The sequence below is a fragment of the Myotis davidii genome, unplaced genomic scaffold (assembly GCF_000327345.1).
Source record: "Myotis davidii unplaced genomic scaffold, ASM32734v1 scaffold355, whole genome shotgun sequence".
NCBI lineage: Eukaryota > Metazoa > Chordata > Mammalia > Chiroptera > Vespertilionidae > Myotis > Myotis davidii.
The window spans coordinates 1,337,896-1,344,947 of NW_006286818.1; positions in this window are offsets into that span (position 1 = coordinate 1,337,896).

Below are 7,052 nucleotides of genomic sequence, written 5' to 3' on the forward strand. Positions count from 1 at the left end.
GTAAAAAAAAAAAATTCCCCGCCTGCCAGCATGACTCAGTGGTAGAGTCAGGAGGTTACGGTTCGATTCCTGGTCAGGGCACATACCCAGGTTGTGGGCTCCATCCCCAGTGGGGGACATGCAGGAGGCAGCTGATCAGTGTTTCTCTCTCATCGATGTTTCTGGCTCTATCCCTCTCCCCCCCTCTCTGTGAAAAATCAATAAAATATATTTTTAAAAAAGAACACATACTCCATCTTTTTAATATATTTATTTTAGAGAGAGAGGAAGGGAGAAAGAGAGAAACATCAATGATGAGAGAGAATCATTGATTGGCTGCCTCCTGCCCGCCCCCTACCGGGGATCAAGCCCACAACCCAGGCATGTGCCCTTGATCAGAAAAGAACCCGTCAGGGACCCGTCAGTCCGCAGGCCGATGCTCTATTTACTGAGCCACACCAGCCAGGGCCTAGCTCTCCCTTTTCAAGTCCACAATGAGTGGGCACCACTGGAAGGTGGACTTCCGCCTAAGGGAAGGGAAAACAGGTGATCGTAAATGGCGGGGCTGCCTGGGGGGCAGCTGCTGCCCCATGACCAGAGGCCTCAGATGTGGGTACACCGCACTGGGATGTTGGCAGCACGTGGAGCATCAGAAAGGATTTGGACTAGGCCAGTGGTTGGCAAACTGCGGCTCACGAGCCACATGCGGCTCTTTGGCCCCTTGAGTGTAGCTCTTCCACAAAATAGCGACTTCTGCGCATGGGCCACGAAGTTTCAATCACACTGTACCCGCAGGTGGTATTTTGTGGAAGAGCCACACTCAAGGGGCCAAAGAGCCGCATGTGGCTCGCCAGCTGAGTTTGCCGACCACTGGACTAGGCCGTTGGTCTCTGAGACCCTTTCCCACCAAAACCTGAGATTCCTCCTGCTCTTGCTCCCTCCGTGCCTTCACCAAGCCTGCTGTGCTCCCCAAAACGGAGGTCAGTCTCTTTGTCCTCCACCAGGGCTCTCTGAGGACGCAGCCTGCACTGGTCGTGTGAAGCCCACATCCTTTAATCATTTATCATCTCTTACTGGTCTTCAGTGGTCCCCACCCATGAGCGCCTTCAGGGCAGGCACCCGTGTGATGTTACAGGATAAAAACTTACTGGGCAGGGGCTGTTCCAGGCCTCCCTCTGCCCCGCCTCCTCTCACCCCCAGATAATTTTATCCTTCACCTGTTGTTGGAAATCTGGTCTCGGCGACTCAGTGCCAGGGCTCCCGCAATGAGCACTGGGGGAACAGAAGGGGAGAGCCGGGCCGCTAAGGCGGCTGTCCTGTGTGTTAGGAAGCGTCTGGGTAGTGAGTGAAGGAAAAGGAAAATGATGAGCCAGTTACAGAGCGAGGGGGTGACTGCGCAGGGAGAGGGCAAGGCTCTGCGGGTGACAGGACAGAGGCGAGCGGCTGGCGGGGGCCGGCAGGGTACCCCCAGTGCCCAAGGTGTAGCAGATGGGAGAGGGAAGGGGAATCGGAAGGAGCGGTGCTGGAGGTTACAGTTGGATGGCCTTCAAGGGATACCAGCGAAAATTGGGATTCCTTCTTGAAATTATTTCGATACCTGGTATTCGGGTTGTGGGGCCCAGAATATTTCCAGGTTACAGGTCCTGTGAGTGGTGGCGGCCTCACCCAAGGGCTGTTTCCATTGTTTTTCAGAGAGAGAGGTTGGTTGCCTCCTGCACTTGTCCTGAGGGACCCACAACCCCTCGGTGTGTGGGCTGGTGCTCTAACCACTGAGCACTGGCCAGGGCCGTGTCCTGTAGTTTTCACAGAATACGTCGTGGTGCCAGGGTGTGGGTGCCCCATTAAGCAGCACCCCAGTCTCTGGGGGTGGAGCAGATGCGGCCGAGGCGGTGGGATCCTGCAAAAAAGACCCAAACACTGAGCTTTCCTCCTTACCTCAGGGTTCTACCTCTGAGGACCAGTTGGTCATCGGGGAACCTCAAGTTTAAATACCCTGAGAGCAGAACCGGTTACAGGTCTGAGCAGACGGAGACAAGGCGGCCCAGGGAAGCTCCTCAGCTGCTCCGAGTCACAGAGCCGCTTCCCCCCCGAAGGGGCTGGGAAGACGTCTGGCCCAGGGCCTTGTCCACCATCCAGGGATGCCTTTTGAGATCGGGCCTGACAGCGACAGGATGAGAGAGAGCAGGGCAGGGAGGTGTCCGAGGATAAGGAGGCCAGGCCTGCCTGCCCAGGTCAGGGGGCTGCACGGGGAAGGGAGCCAGAGGAGGGAGAAAGCCAGCGGAAAGTCGGAAGTAAGTGCTGCCTGTCCTGGAGTCCGGACGGAGTTAGGAGGCCCTGGCGCCGCTTGCAGCTGTCACTCACAGCCAGTGATTTCAGGCAAGTCCTCCCACCGCTGCGGCCTCCGTGCCCTCACCTGTGAGCATCCATCTCTTAAGATAAAAGCCCTAGAGCAAGCATGTCAAACTCGCGGCCCACGGGCCGCATGCAGCCCACAAGGAATACTTCCGCGGCCCAGCCAATATAACGGTATGTAAGAAATGTTTTTTAAAAAAAATATATTTTGATTTTTTACAGAGAGGAAGGGAGAGAGATAGAGAGTTAGAAACATCGATGAGAGAGAAACATCGATCAGCTGCCTCCTGCACATCTCCTACTGGGGATGTGCCCGCAACCCAGGTACATGCCCTTGACCGGAATCGAACCTGGGACCTTTCAGTCCACAGGCCGATGCTCTATCCACTGAGCCAAACCGGTTTTGGCAAGAAATGTTTTAATAAAAATTTCGTAACTTAATTTTTACAATATCCTGTTATACATAATTATTAATAACAAACTACAACGTGCGCTTATGACCGATGACTGTAATCGTGCTGCACCCATTTCCCTTACAGCCTTACGCGCAGGCGCACCGTTTCTCTCCACTAACACCAGCAGTGAGTATTTTAGCAGCCGATGGCCATGTCATTAGCCTTGGACTGACTTGTTTGGTGTGCACAACAGGAGAACAAGAAAAATAGGTTTATTTGTGTTACGCTTATTAATTTGTGCAGTTATTCAGTGTCTGGTAAGTGAATGTTCAAGAAAAAATATTAATGTTTATTAAATGTTCTATTATTTTATGTTAACGATCACTCATTTATTTCAGCCCTTTGTATTCAGTATGTCTCTATCAAAATAAACCTACGTTTCTATGAAAATTGAAGCTTTTGTTATTTTTGCGGCCACATAAATCTTGTTTATTGGGCCTGTTGTTAGCCTTTGAGTTTGACATGCTTGCCCTGGAGTGCTACATACAAGACAGTCATGCAGTGGCTACATCGGCCCTGTGAGCGCTGTCTCAGCGTGATGGCGGGAAGGCAGTGCAGGTGATGCTCTGACAGCCTCTCCTGGCCTCTGAACTCTGCCCTCCCTCCCCACGCAGACCTGAGCAAAGGGCGTGTTGTTCTCTCAACAGATCAAGCCTGCCATTTACTCCGTCTATTTAATATCTTCCTGAGAAAGAAGAGAAAAAAACTCACCCAACCCTCTTGTCTGACATGTGAAGACCCGAAGGCAGGGAGTGCATAGGCCACGGTTACACACTTGTGACTCTCAGGCCAGTCTTCTTTCTTCTGGGACTCAGAGTTTATTAAAAATGGGTTATGTGCCCTGGCCTGTGGACCGAAGGGTCCGGGTTCGATTCTGGTCAAGGGCACATACCTCACTCGCAGGCTCCTCCCTGGCCCAACCCCTGGTCAAAGTGCATGCAGGAGGCAACCAGTTGATGTGTTTCTCTCACATCGATATTTCTCTCTGTCTTTCCCTGTCTCTTCCTACTTTCTCTAAAAATCAATGGGAAACTATCGTCAGGTGCGGATTAAAAAAAAAGGGGGGGGGGGGGTTATTTGAGCCCAACTGGCATGGCTCAGTGGTTGAGCATCGACCTATGAACCAGGTCACAGCTCAATTCCATATTTATTGGAGTAGATAATTAAGATTTATTGATTTCAGAGAGGAAGGAAGAGGGGGAGAGAGATAGAAACATCCATGATGAGAGAGAATCATGGATCGGCTGCCTCCTGCAAGTACCCCACTGGGAATTGAGCCCACAACCCGGGCATGTGCCCTTGACAGGAATCGAACCTGGGACCTTTCAGTTCGCAGGCCAACGCTCTATCCACTGAGCCAAACCGACTAGGGCTAAAATAAATTTTTAATGGGTTGTTTGAGAATGCATCCTTAGAGATATCTCATAACATCTGGTGAAGATCCCTTGCTGGGATCTTGTTCTGTAGGTTCTGTAGGTGAGAAGCACTGAGCCCAGTCAGACCTCATCCTAGGCTGGAATCAGCCTCAGCTTACATGCTGTTTCCTGCAGGAAACTTTCTCAGACTCCCAAGCCCTGGACAGACGTCTCTCTAAGGTCTCCCCACGCCTCCATGACACGGAACCAAAATTGTCCATTCACTTGTCGTTTGTCCCCAACCAGACTGTGGGCTCTCTGAGGGCAGGGACCACGTCTGTCTTGTTTACCAGCATGCACCTTTGTCTACTCCCGTGCCCAGCACACTCAGTAGTCATTGAATAAATAAGTAGGTAGGGTTGGTGAGGAAGAATTCCTGGAGGAAATGGTACATGTAGATTCAGACATCACAGTCCACAAGGAGCCAGAATTGCCTGTGCAACAGACAGTCTGAGGTAGAGGATCATGGGAATTGGGGAGATGGAGGAAAGTAAGGCAGTTTACTAAAAACAGGGAACCCTTCACTAACTTAGGAGGGCTTCTGGATAGAGGGAGAAGGGACGCAGCCTCGAGCAGGGTGAGAGGAAGTGGTTGGAAGCACCTAGAATCTCTCAGGAGGGTCCTGTTATGGGGAGAAGCTCAGAGGGTGTCTGGGTGGAGGGGAGGAAGCTGGCGGTTAGCAAGAACCAGGCCTAGAGTGGGTCTGCTCTGCCAGCCTGGAGGATGTGGGACTCAGTGCAGGAAAGATTTCACACAACACATGTCCCGGTGGTGGTGCGAGTGTGTTCATTAAAGCCGGGACCGTGAGACAAGGGCTCAGGGCAGGAAGAGGCAACAGGAGGGAGCTGGGCCGGCTGCTTTGGTTCTTTGGAAAGTCAGAGGAAGGGGATGTTGGGGACAGGTTCAGGGGGGCTGGGGACCAGGGGCCGCTGCTCATTGCTCCCCTTGTTGCTAGTCTCCTGGGGACCCTGAGAGTTTAGAGGATTCAGGCCAGAGAGGAAAGCAAGACATAGGCGGAGGGAGAGCAAGCCTGGCTCTCGAAGGTGTTTTTAAAAAATATGTGTTTTTTCTTTATTGATTTCAGGGAGGAAGGTAGGGGGAGAGAGAGAGAAACATCAATGATGAGAGAGAATCATGGATCGGCTGCCTCCTGCACTCCCTCTACTAGGGGTCAAGCCCAAAACCCAGGCATGTGCCCTTGACCAGAATTGAACTTGGGGCCCTTCAGTCTGCAGGCTGGTGTTCTATCCAGAGCCAAACCAGTCAGGGCTCTCAAAGGTTTTAAAGGCTGGGAGTTTAGGGGAGACCTTATAGGAGGGTCTCAATAGGATATTTATGAGTTTTATGCTGATGTGACAAAATGAGATTTATTCCCTGAACTTCATCTTTCCTTGGTGTGGTGGGCACAGTGGCACTGATTGGAGTTCTCTGTGTCTCCCTGAATAGGGTGATTTAAGCTATTTGTCCTCTGGTTGGGGACTAGTGAAAACCGTTTACTTCCAAGGGTCCTTGGTTAGGGAAGATAGGATTTTGCGATTTACCGGATGGTGGTAAACTGCTTGGCCATTTACCTATTTGTCTCCATTTCCCTATTTCACTTGTCCTGGCTGACTGGCCTGTCTCCACAGGAGCTGGAAAGCCTGGCCAGAGGGGTGAGTTTGCTGCCGAGGCCTGAAGGGCACAGAAAGAAGAGGTGAGGGCAGCTTCCTTCTATGGAGCCCTCTGTTAGGTCTAAACCGTGGGAGGACTTCTGTTTGGGCCATGTCTTCTTTCTTCCCTTCCTGCCTGCAGGGCTCTGGGCACCTGGGCCGCCGCGAGTCCGCCAGGCCAGATCTGGGCGTGGCTGAGGCGGCTGCTGACTGGGGCTCCCTCATCCATCAGCCCAGCCAGAGGCGACCCTCCCGGGCAGCGGCCGCGGGAGGAGGGAAGCTGTAGCCAGCCCTGCCCAGCTCCACAGAAGCTGGCTCCTGCAGAGGCGGCTAAGCCACGCCTGGCCACCAGGGGGCAACAAGCAGCTTGAGGGTCACTCTCCCTCCAGTTCCCCACCCACGCGCGGGGCACCCAGCGCGGGGCACCCAGAAAGGCGGCGCCTCACCTGGCCCTGCAGCCCGCAGCTCCGTTAACCCGTTCCTGCCGGGGCGGAGGCCATTCACTGCATAATGGGAGGGCAAATCTGATGGCGGAGCCCGGCCGTGTGCTCAGGGGTGAGCATCCACCTATGAACCAGGAGGTCGCGGTTGGATTTCCGTTGCGGGCTTGATCCCCAGTGTGGGGCGTGCAGGAGGCAGCTGATTGCTGGCTCTCTCTCATCATTGATGTTTCTCTCTCTCTCCCTCTCCCTCTCCTTTCCTCTCTGAAATCAATAGAAGTACATTAAAAGCACCTGATGGAGGAGGGGTGCCGTGGAGAAGTTAGCCTTTCCGATCACTGCGGCCCTCGTCCCGGCTGGAGCTGGGGGAGGCCGGCATACCTGCCTCCGAGGGCAGCTGCCCCCCACCCCCCCACCGCGCCCGTGGGTGCAGAAGGCCCCGGAGGTGAGAGAGGCGTGGTTTCCCAGCGCCCGCCTCGCAGGCAGGATGCGGAGGAAAAAGCGGGGGCGGCGGGGAAGGGGGCGTAAGAGGGAGGGTAGCCGAGAGGGAGCGGGGAGGGACCGCGAGCGGGGCGGGCAGACAGGTACGAGTTGGCCGGAGAAAGGACTGGGTGAGGCGGCTCTCAGGCGCCCGGTGTTGTGGGTCTCATCGGGCCCCAGACAACCTTCCAGGGCTCGGAACCCCCACATTCTGAGCTCGGGTCCGGGCCGCGAGGTGTTACACTGTGGAGGGCGTGGGGTGGGCCGTCCCTCCCGCCCCCA